General features: G+C 43.1%; 1 long non-coding RNA gene across 1 annotated transcript in view; it reads right to left on the reverse strand.

The window, feature by feature from the left end:
• LOC136014544 (uncharacterized) overlaps window positions 1-12,168 on the reverse strand; it is a 100,997-nt gene that overhangs the window by 40,637 nt on the left and 48,192 nt on the right. The gene's annotated exons all lie outside the window — the stretch shown is intronic.

The following is a 12,168-nucleotide window of genomic DNA, read 5'->3' on the forward strand; positions in this document are numbered from 1 at the left end:
GCATGTAGGGATTTATACAGCTTGTAAAAACCCAATGGAAGCTAATGAATGATTTAAGTACTCAGGACCTGCAGGGCTGCCTCCAAAGTGACCCAGAGAACTCCCATGTCCTTGAACAACCTGGAGCTTTGCCCACACCTGCAATCAGTTGGTGTTTGTTATTATTTCCTCCTTCTAATGCCTGTGGAGTCTCAGTGCTGTAACCCCAGCAAGACCTTCGGCACAGGCTGTTTGCACATTGCTGTGGAAATGAGGGGCTCCGTAGCCTCCTGATCGAGAGCAGGAATCTGGAGTACCCTTCTCTGCATTTATAGCCCCAAACTGGGAGGTCTTCAAGGAAATCAGTGAAGCTGCCTGTGTCTAATCCACCCTTCATAACACTACCGCCTGCCTGTTGCAAGTCCTACTTCCCGTTTGAAAAGTGGCTGACACAGCCAAATAAAGGAAGTACTAAAACTAGGAAAGTATCTTAGGCAATAGGGTATCAAACCAAACACTGTGTACTCTTTGGCATAAGAACCAGAGATACATTTTCCATGTGATACACTAAAGAGATCAAGCTGAAATCTAGTGCTTCAAGTCAGGAAAACAGTCTTAAAGTGGGATGTTGGCTATACCAAGCAGATGTTTTTACAACTGGCTGTATGGAAAGGCTGAGATGTTACCCTATCAGTGTGGAGACTTGCATTGCCTATGTATAAATATATTCCCTTGCTCACGCTACAGTCTCATGAAAAAGGGAGTTTCTATCGCTTTTACAGTGCATAGGTCATATTAATTTCCTTGACAAAGTAGTTTTTATGTGTCTTGTGAGATGATCTTCAGGAACCAAATGCGATTTTTGTGAGGAGAGAAAAGAATTTATTTCTATGGTATGTTATTACAAAACTGATCTAGTTAACACCACCTATGTGCCAGCTTTGCACCTCTTGGCCAGGGTTCAGCGTATTTATTCCAGCAGTCTTGGAATGCTTGCTCCAATCCACAGACCCCATCCTGCACAATGAATGGGAGGAGGTGGCACAGAAGCCCCACGGTGGGACAGTGGAAACATCACTCGCCCATGGCTGGTTCTGGAAGATGTCCTGGCAAGGATTTCTCACTTGGTGCTGTACCACTAGAAGGGACTGCAATGCTTCCAATGTGCAAATATCACACTGTTTCCCACGTGCCAAATAGTGTTTGCCCAAAGCAGCAGCTAAAGAGGCCCAAATATTTAGCCACAGGTTTATCAGGGTCTTTCCTCTTCCACCAGACTTGCAGTTAAGGTTTTCTTCATTTCAGAAATGCCTGGGCGAAAGGGGGGAAGAGTGCCACTCCGTACCTTAGGCCCATGAGTAACTCAAACATTTCCTGTATCGTTGGCAGAGGACCTGTCACTGTTCTCTTCTCCAACATAAATCTCGTGCTGCGAAAGCCGTCTCGCCCCCCCCCCCCTTCTCTGTCCTCTGTTTTTCTCCTGACAAAACCAGTGACATGACAGTTCTTAAATAAATCAGCCCCTGCTTGTGTTTTATGATGTCATGGTGAGTGCAGGCCTGACCCTTAGTAATCAGCATCTCGGCACACCGGGAAGCTTCCTGCTTTAACTGCTCTAGCAGCCAAGCAAACTTGCCTACACTGCAGAAATGATGTGAATTACCTCACCTCTGTGTATCGTAACAACCCTTACCACACATTATGCCAAATGTTCAGCACTGGGCTGCAAGGAGCCAAAATGCGGACAAAAACCCAATAATGTCTAAAACAGAGATCAAGTGAAGCTGGGTCCGTGCCAGGCTGCGGAGATCGCTCTTCACATCAGCCTCAGATCTGACTCTTGTGCATATGAACTAACAAAAGGGGCAGGGAATAAAACAGCATTTGAGTTATTCTCACAGAGCAGGTACTTAATAATATCCACATTTCCAGCATTTGAATGTTATGCTTTTATTAAGCAAAAACCGACTCCCACCAAATATCCCTCAGTTGCAGTAAAGGCTGTGAGCAAGATTTTATTTCAGCCTGTGAACAAAGCCATATGGATTTCATCTGAGGGATTTGGGGGGTTTGATTCTTATAAAAGTCATGATGTCAAACAAAACTTCAGATCAGTCCCAAAACATATGCACTGTGACAGCTGACAATGGAAACTACACAATGACATTCTTCAGCCCAGCAACATCTTCAGGCTCAGCAAGAATCAAGCACAAATGTGGATGGGCTTCAGCTTTCCAAACCCGAACGAAAGGCAACGTCTGACACTTGAATTATGCCATCCACAGCTGGGGATGCATTTTGACAAAACACTTTTCCCATGGCTACAAGCCATTCTCAAGCTCCTTAGAAGATTCAGTATTCTGAAGGAACTGCAGCCCTGTGCCCCTCACTACACAGCCTTCCCGACTCTTGAGTATCTCTCCATTCACTTTCTCAACACTAACCTGCAATATGCACCTTAGAATGCCCCTCATTTCTATACAGCACATAGCTCAAAAGACAGCAGTGTTAAATGGGAATGTTCCTTGGAGGGCTTGGGCTTGTAACCAGGGAGCATCTCTAGTGCTTTCCAGTTAATTCTTTGACATTAATCCAGAATGGAAAGAGGCTTACTGCGCCAATACATGTCAGATTCTTCAAAAGCCAGATCTCAAGGATCTACAAGAAATCATGGGTTGGGAAGGACCTTAAAGCTCCTCCAGCTCCAACCCCTGCCACGGGCAGGGACCCCTTCCACTGGAGCAGCTTGCTCCAAGCCCCTGTGTCCAACCTGGCCTTGAGCACTGCCAGGGATGGGGCAGCCACAGCTTCTCTGGGCACCCTGTGCCAGCGCCTCAGCACCCTCACAGGGAAGAGCTTCTGCCTTAGATCTAACCTGAACTTGCCCTGTTTCAGTTTGAACCCATCACCCCTTGTCCTATGGCTGCAGTCCCTGATGAAGAGTTACCCTGTAGGAGGGTAACAGATAAAGCAAAATATGACATCAGAGGAACTTCTAAACATAGCAAAATACCTATTTCTACTTTTTGCATCTTGGGGGAAGTTGCCTAGATAGACAGCAACACGTTTAGGGTTATTATGCGTTCAAAAGAAAATTCAGGATATGAAACAAGATCCAGGTTTATTGGTTATGTGCTTTCCTATCCAGCCCAGCCAAAAAGACAAGAAAAAAAAAAGGCCTGTTTAGTTTTAAAGCCAAAAAAATTACTAAAACATTTATAGCAGCTGGTCATACTACTGAAAAAAACACTCAATCAATCAGCAAACTACCGTATGTTTGAAAGAGAGCGCGCAAGTTTCCATTCCTAATAAAGTGCAAAATATTGATCAGTCTGGGACAACACATGAATAAATTACTCGTGTTCATAATTAGGCTTTTCGGCTTCCAGAAATTCTAGGTCCTCTTCACACACCGTTTATCAATATTCCTTCTTCCATTTCTCTTTGCTTTTACCCCAGGTTTTTTTAGAATGATGGCCAAAATAAACAGAATATTTCCTTATAGTTCCCTCTCTCACTTCCTGCTTATGAAGGAATTTTCACTCGTGGCCTCTTGCACTTCTTGGAATCAAATTTCTCCCACAAATCTGCAGCACTGTTTTCCCCAGCAGCTAGATTGCAGCATTTTAATTATGAGTATTATTACGATCGCCCTTTCACTCCCCCAGCCCACATTCCTCCTTCTCTGTCCTAATGCCTGGTCCCTCCCGAACCAGCTGTTAGAGGTAAACCTACAAATATACTGCTTGCTTCCTCAGTATAATGCCCTCTCAACACTGCTTTACAAGTGCTGGTCTCTCAAAAAATAAGCAAAACCCCAGTAAAGCCTCTGAAATTTGTGACGTAGCTCTTCTGTGTGGTCTATTTTTAGGTGCACGTTATAGGTTGTGGAAGGTTTCATCCATCCCCATATGCTGGAGGGCTGCGGCTCACAGCAGGGCCTTCCCCCACCACAGCTCATGAACACAAGGGCTCGGGGAGCTCTGCACCCACAGCATCCCACGCTTCAGCCATCAGCAAAGGCCATGTGGCTCCTCTAGGCACAGATCATTGCACTAATGCCTATAGTAAACAGGTAATTCTGTAACTGAGTCCCAGAGATGCTCATAGTAGTTGAAAGAGATTTCATGGTCAAGCACGAGTTTGAAGGACCGGGGAGAGGGAATTCCCTACAAGGACAATGAAGCTCTCCTTCCAGATGCATTGCAAACTAAGCTGCTGAAACCATTTGAGAACTGTCTTCAGACTGAACTTCTTGCCAAGGAAGGACTCAGATAACACTGTCTATATGAGAAAACATTCCAGGCAATATCCCATCCCATTTTAAGTTAAAACCATAGATTTTATCTTATGATAGTGCTGACAACAGATATATTTTAGCTAACAGAACCATCCAGGATAGAACTGAAGGAGACCACAGGCATAATGTTTAATCCGATTTCTAGTAATGCACAGGAACAAATCCCTCTCTTGTGAGTATTTAATTGCCTGGACCTTCTCTCCCTAGTATGAGCATGCATGTGAGCTGATACGTATATTTCTGTACACAGACAATACGTATTTATATACATATGCCGTTTGAGCAGACCATTCCAAAACTAATCTGGGAATGACAGTAACACCGTACTCCCTCTCAGCTGCACTCCACAAAAGGCTCGGAAAGCACCGAACACAGACTTGTTTTCATGTGGCCCTTTGCAGGTAAGACACATAACTTCAGCTCCTTAGGAAGGCTCCGCAGAGCTGGAACTAACAAGGTGAATGCGTTCAGTTGTGCAAAGGGTTTTCTTGACTTGTCGCATCTTTCAGGGAGTTATTTTCCTGCCTGTCAAATGCTTCACAAGAACATCACAGCCCCTGAGATTGAAAAGCTTGAGGTTAGATAGAGGAAGGGTGGTGAAAATATTGGGTGCCTCGCCCAGGAAAGTGACAGGAGAATTGCACCAAATATGGAAAACCTGTGATTTCTGATGGTGCAGAGATTCATAGGCATTTATGCTTGCCAGAATAATATCAGTGTCCTTTATTTCAGCAGTTAAAATGAGCCATTTCATGTGCATTTTAACAAAAATATTTTTACACACTGATAATAGCACTGGTATTGCTTTTAGAGTATTCTAATACTGCATTAGTATGACAAACAGGACATAGATAGAAGAAAGAAAAGTATATATATTTAAAACTGTTTGAATTCAGCTATCTATTTCACAGTATCTAAACACTGTGAAAAAAATGCCCTTTAGCTTTAAGGGGGATTGTAATTGCATTTCATCTGTAAAGATCTGTAGAACATGAATCTTGGGCCTGTAGCAGAAGTTGACCTAATAAATGAATTGAATTGAATGCATAGGAAGCGGAGAAGCACATTAATTATCCAGCCAAAAAAGCAAAATGGAGTTATGATCCATCACAAACCTTGGATAAGCACATTCCGAGTAGCAAGTACAAACTGTGTGTGTGCAGTTCCCAGATCAAGTGTGTTTGCAAACCTCACAGACTTGAGAATTACAAATGTCAAAAGCACGATTATAAAGAAACTGTTCAGGATCCAAGAGAAAAGGTTCATTGAATAAACAGTTCGCAGTGATTATTATGACCAGCTTTAGCCCAAGTCATGCTTTAGGATGATGATTGTCCTTTCAAGAGGAAGCAGGGTGCCTAGAAGATTTTGACAGGTTGCCTGATACTGTTGAATAAACGGGTACGTTTTTGAGCACAAAAACCCTTCTTGGAGTTTAAAAAAGAAAGAAGAAGTGTTAATTGAAATACAGCTTGTGAATAATTGTTCCAAGCTTCACTTACGTTGCTCACTTGAAGAAGGGCTTGTGAACTCAAAAACCTGTCCTTTTTCCCATCTATACACAAGCTTTTTCTCCCTATAGGTTTTACCAGTCCTGTGTGCCCAGTCAATCACAGAGCTACAACAACAGGCTCCTACTGCTTTAAGGGCAGTGATGGCAAGGAGGAAGCTCAGCATTTCAAAAGTCACAAAAAGTTCTCCTTCAAGGTTTTAGTTTGGGTCATTTTGTTTCATGATGAAACAGCTTCGGTCCAGAGAGCCAGAGCACCATCCAGCCTGGCCAAGCAAATCCAGGTCACCTAAGTCTTAAAGCAATCCTGAGCACAGACCATACATTCCTAAGTAAATCCGAAGAACACACTATGAGATAAAACTAATATCTATGATAGTGAAAAGTAATGAAATTGGCCCTACCTGACTGCTACATGATCTAAACCAGTCTTGGTGTTCTACTCGTACAACTGACAATGATGAGTGTAAAGAGAAGGCAGCCCACTCCCCCTTGCACTGCCTGCACAGCTCTCCAGCGCTAGGAGAAGCACCCCTTCACTGTAAGGGGGACATGCATCACTTCCCTTTTGATTTACCATTTCAGAGAAATCCATTTTCAGATCCTGCAACTAATTTTCACGTGAAACAAAGAAAAACCTGTGATGGAGATGTCGGAACTGCGCAGCTCAGGAGAAAGCAAACTCCTAACTTCATCAGATTAGGGTTTATCTTTTATCTGTAGCCATTTCTCCAGCATTATTTTAGCAAGGCTGATTGATAAAACCAGTAGCTAATTCTCCACCATAGGTAGACACATTGGTGAATTAAAGAAGACAGTTTGGTTTTTAAAGGTGGGGGGCCTAGATGTTTTCATTATCTTCCATAATTTCACACAACCTTACATTCTCATCCCTCATGTTTCCATTTTGCTGCTTTACCCCAGTATTAGTCATCTACATTGTACACTGCTTCCTCTTCCTAGTAGCTGATCTTGAAAATGCTTTCTCACACAAGGAATTCCACTGCCTTCAATGGAAGTCCTCTAATAAGAAAGGTTTTTTTGGTATTAGGCACTAAGCTGTACATTTTTTGAAGGAGGAAAGCCTTTTTATCTGTTTTGCAAAGGATGATAAATAATAGCCCCAAAAAGAGACAATTCACAAGAGTAAATGCTCAGCAAAACTTGCATCTGGCATACACATACAATTAGGCTTCTTTAGACTCCACATTTTTTTCCCAGTTTTTCCAGGGAAGGGAAGAAGAATGAAGCTTCAGGGGTGGGAAATTTATAAATGACATTCCATGAAAAATACTTCTTAAAGCAGTTTTTTTTCCCCCGTCTCTGTCCCTCATCAGTAGGAAGCTAGTTTTTAGACACGTTTCTTTAACACTATGGACCATACTGAACCATTCCCTGGTTTCCTTTTTAATGATCTAACATAAATAGCCTCAGTGTAGAAAGCCTGAAGCTCTACAAGTGATTTCTTGATCTCCTCCTGCAGCCCTAGACAGTGTAAGAGAGGTCTTCCGAGGGCACCTCCCATGCCACCAGCACTGCCATTGCACACAAGGCAAGAGCCCCAGGTCTCCTTAGCACAGCCAACACTGAAAACGTACAAACACGCTGTTAATGATCTTAGCAGAGACTCGATTCTGGGGCCCAGCGTGTCAACTGTTTTCACATTTACCCTCTTCCTTGCAATGATGAGGGTTATAAACTCGAAGGGGGGAGGTTATGTCTTTTTTTCCCTATATTTTTTAATGAAAGCTTGCTTTTTGGTGGGGTTCTTTCTGATTTTAGTAGCTTAACTGGGGCTCTGGGGAGGGACAGCAAAGCTCAGGTAATTTCACGTGTCTATGCGGTGACATAGTGGAATCGGGGTTCCTTACACCATGCTGCAGTGCTTCGCTTTGCTGGTGTAACTGTTACCCCAGCACAGCTCTGTCACGATCCCCAGGAAAAGGGGACTCATGGAAGGAAAGAGGGGCAGCAACACGAGCCGCGTGCAGTTGCGAGCTGTTCCTGGTGTGTGTGCAGCACAGCCAAACCAGGAATCGCTCCAACGACGGGGTAATTTGTCTCGTTTTAGTCAATTAAGCGTATTTGCATATCTGAGGTCAATCTTTTTTCCTGTTATTCTAGCAGCAAATGCACAGCAGGAGACGCGCTGATACACTGAGTGGAAAATCATATGTTTGTGCATGCCCATCGCTGAAGTCAATCACAATCAGAGATATGACAAATTATGTGATTCCTTCTCGAAATTGAATCCTGTGATGTTTATGCAGAGTATAAGGATACTTATGCCTTTAATGCAACAAGCCTGCTTTCTATTTACATAGATGAATGAAACATTGCCCTGGCATTACACGGAGTAAAGTGTGCAAATTCTAAAGCCTTCCACAGTCCCTGGATATAAGAGTGCGTTCATATGTTTGCGTTTAACATGAACAAATTTATGATCTGATGTGGATTCCTCTGAGTACAGATGTATTCCAACTATTTGCTGAGTCCTAATTTTAAAGGAACAAATGCGAGTGCTTTGGTGAGGGGGGTGGGAAGAATTATTTGCTATTTATTTTAAAGGTTTTTAGTGCAATGCAGGCTCTGGGGTTTTTTTATGAGGGGGTGGGTTGGGGGTTGCCTATGGCAGTTTAAAGGATGCAGGTAGTGAGAAAGAGCATATTAGAAGTCAAGAGTGGGAAAGTAACTCAAACACCTCCAGATCTATTTGTTCACTTTGTAACTGCAGATGGGCCAGGTTTCTAAACACTGCAATAGAAACACACACTGAAAGGTCGTCTTTTGCTGTTGACACCGCCAGCAGTCGCGTAAAGTAATCCGCATAAATCCACAGCGTTACCCTCAAAAGCATTTCAGACAAAAATGGCATATTTTGTGATTGGAGCTTCTGTAGGAAGGCAGAGAGGGAGAAACAAAAGGTGATCGCACCTCTCGCATGGAGCCAGGCATCTGTCTGGCAAAGAGTTTCCCTGTACCTTGAGGAAAACCTCTGAATAGGAATTCAGCTCTTGTTCTCAGTTGCATATAGACACTCACCACCCAAAGAGGATGTGAACCCAGCAGGGACTATGCCTCGCCCTGCTCACGGTCCCTTTTACCCAGGGTGTTTTTCTTGATGTCACATACAAGGAGCCAAGGGGTACCCTGGCTTCCCCAATACCTAGTTAAGTCACTCCTGAAGCCTTGCTGTGCTGATAGGGTGACTTAGAGGGCTCGCTGCAGATCCCAGAGCACATGTTTCAGTATGCCGGTTGTGGTTCAGGTTAGAGATAACTGCATTAAAACAGGATCTATTTTAGGCTCAGGATCAAAGTTTACATTTGAGGCCAAATCAAGGGGAAAGTCTGATGTTTCAGTAATCATGGGACCAGTCCCAAGCATACTGATATGCTTTCAGTTTCCACAGTGCCAGTAATCTCACAGATCAATCTGATTTTCCTGAAACTTTTGCCATCTTGAAAAGTGGGGAATGGAGAAGTGCAGCTCTTTGTGTAGTTTAAAATCTGCCCTGGAACAAGACCCATTGGAGCAGAACTGGGAAAAAATCTGCATCCAAACACATCTTTCGATCTAATAGGGATTATATTCCTGGTTCTATTTTGTCCTATTTCTCACACACACAAATACACATTTTTCAATAATCAATCATCTGCATCAAACTTAGATGTCCCAGTGTTGTTTCCTCTGATGTAGCTGGCCAAATTCCCACAGATTTCAGCTGGAGGAGGGTCAGAACTAATGTGCATTACTGAAAACATGCAAGCCCGTATGCTGGTTGGCAGATACTTAAAGAGCTTTGGAGTTATTAACAATTCAAAGCATATAACCTGTCTTTGATATGACTTAATGTGCCTGCATGTCAGAAAGAGAACGTACTTCATCTCTTCCTGAAGTCCCCTTTTGATGTGAATGTTCTGGCTGCTGATTGACAGTTGTGTCCTTTCCTTAGGGGACTTTCTGTGTGCGAGCCAGTCTCCTCTTGGAAACAAACACCTCAAGTCAACAAACACCTGATGGATTCTTTGCTGTTCCCAATCATTTTCCTTACTGAAACCAGAGGATATGCATACTGTGTTAGCGGTAATCATGGATTTTAGGACCTAGGAAAGAAAGGTCAAATGCTGCTTTCAGAAAGTCAACGTGGTGCTTCTTGCAGGTGGAGCAGCAGAGGGCTAAATCATCTGATGAAGCAGTCAGTTACCACCAGGCCTTTGAAACACAGAAAAGGCTACTCTGCAGGAGGCCAGCACCGTTACTGAGGGACTGCACTATAGTGGCAGGTATAGGAACCAGATTCAGCTCAAGCAAACACATCATACAGCAAACTGCACTAAAGATGCGCATTTCCCTGCCAGAAATAGAAACCCAGAACATGTGCAAACCCTGACCCTCTCAGTCAATTAAAAATGAAGCTGCTGGATATTGCTTTAATGGTGACCAAGGGGAAGGACCACTCGGATGCTGGTGTGGCAGTGAAACTGCCTTGTGGAGGGTATGGAATTCACTAACAGTGAAAAGCAAGGTGAATGCAGGCTGGGAAAGCCCAGAGAAGCAGCTTCCTGGAGGCAATGGTGAGGTTTTGTCCGGGTTTTTTAGGCTGTGTGCCTAATTCCCACAGAGAGCAATGAGAGATAGTAGCCAAAGTGTAGGTGTGCATTTATTTCTTACAGAGAGTTCGATCCCTATTTAAAGGCCAGACCCACATCATCTGGAAGACAGGGCTCTTATTTTTAGAGGCAACATACTTTATGTTTCTGGCAGCAGATCCAAGGTAAGAATTTTTCAAGCTCCTTTGTGATTCAACTTTTTAACTTCAATTCACTTTGCTACTCTCAGAACACGGCATTTATACGTACCACAAAATCTCAAATTACCTGCAGCTTTGATACATATGTTAGCAGATAAATCACTGCAAATACATATATAAGTTTGGGTATTACTCTTCCCTAAGGAAATGAGCCCATGCAATCACACACTTTATCTCCTTCTAAACTTCTGAAATCTTTCCCAAATGTCAGCCACATTTGACAAAGTACTGCAGGCCACAGGGATGACTAAATGCATAGAAACACAGTGATAGTCACAAGCATAGAAACACAGCGATAGCTAGGTCAGTGCAATACCAAAACCAGGAGGCTGAGCTTTGCAATTAAAGCCTCTATGCAGCAGTAGGCATCTGACCAAAGAGTACACATGAAGTAACCGGACAGTCAAGGTACGAGTAGCTCCTAGCACTCTTGACACGTGTCTTCCTCAGTTTTTACAGTGCAAGAAATCCAATGGACAGCAGAGGGCAAATCTGGAGGCAACCATGTCTCGTGTGAACCACTGATACAGAGCAACCCACTGAGGAAATGTTACTTCTTGCTGCAGCTTGTTAGTGCAAGGGAGAATCTGCTGCAGTGACACATCTTCCTTTGTCACAGGTCTGTGCCATACCACATGCCACTGAAAGCAATTTGATGTGTGCAAGGAAGGGGTATGGTGCGGTACCAAACCTGCATTCCACTTCACAAATGACAGACAATTTAGCGCTTGGTTTGAAGAAGAACAAAACTCTCGGGTATCATGTTCTCCATAGAATAGCCTGCCCATAGCTGCATTTCGTTTAAAGCTGGCTTCAGAAAATCATTAAAATAGATCATCATCTTTCCCGATCCTTCAGGTTTATGTCAAAGGTCAATAGTGTGAACTTGTAATTGGTTTGACCCTCATTAATTAGCCAAGGTAGAGTACTTGCGTACCAGCATAAATTATACGCATACTTAAAGAGCAATAGCAAATCCTCATGAATTCCCATGGAAACACACCTAAATGCCCTATTCTGGTTAACACAGCAAAACGATAGTTATAGACCTTGTCCTGACATTTGCTGCAGTGACATTTATTAACCAGGTATCTTTTTGTATTACTGAAAGATGAAATCAAAGAAATCTTTTCATTCATTAAGATGTAAGAAGGTGGATTTAAGAATCTGTCTACATCTTATTGCATAATGAGCAATACAGCCATGACAAGCAGTCCTTTTTACTTATTAAGTAAATAATGTCTATTAAATATTCATATTAATATAAATATGAATAAATTAAGTAATAAGTCCCTATTACTAGGTCCTCAGGTTTCCCTATAGAACTGGAAAAAGTAATTGCACCAAAATGGGTGCATTTGTCTGCAAAACATGTGTGCTTTTCAATGAGAGTGTGAACCTCAGAGCAGCTTCCAGTGTCTGAAGGGGGCTACAAGGATGCTGGAGAGGGGACTCTTCATCAGGGACTGCAGTGACAGGACAAGGGGTGATGGGTTCAAACTGAAACAGGGCAAGTTCAGGTTAGATCTAAGGCAGAAGCTCTTCCCTGTGAGGGTGCTGAGGCGC

Source organism: Lathamus discolor, chromosome 5 (assembly GCF_037157495.1).
Source record: "Lathamus discolor isolate bLatDis1 chromosome 5, bLatDis1.hap1, whole genome shotgun sequence".
NCBI classification, from domain to species: Eukaryota; Metazoa; Chordata; class Aves; order Psittaciformes; family Psittacidae; genus Lathamus; species Lathamus discolor.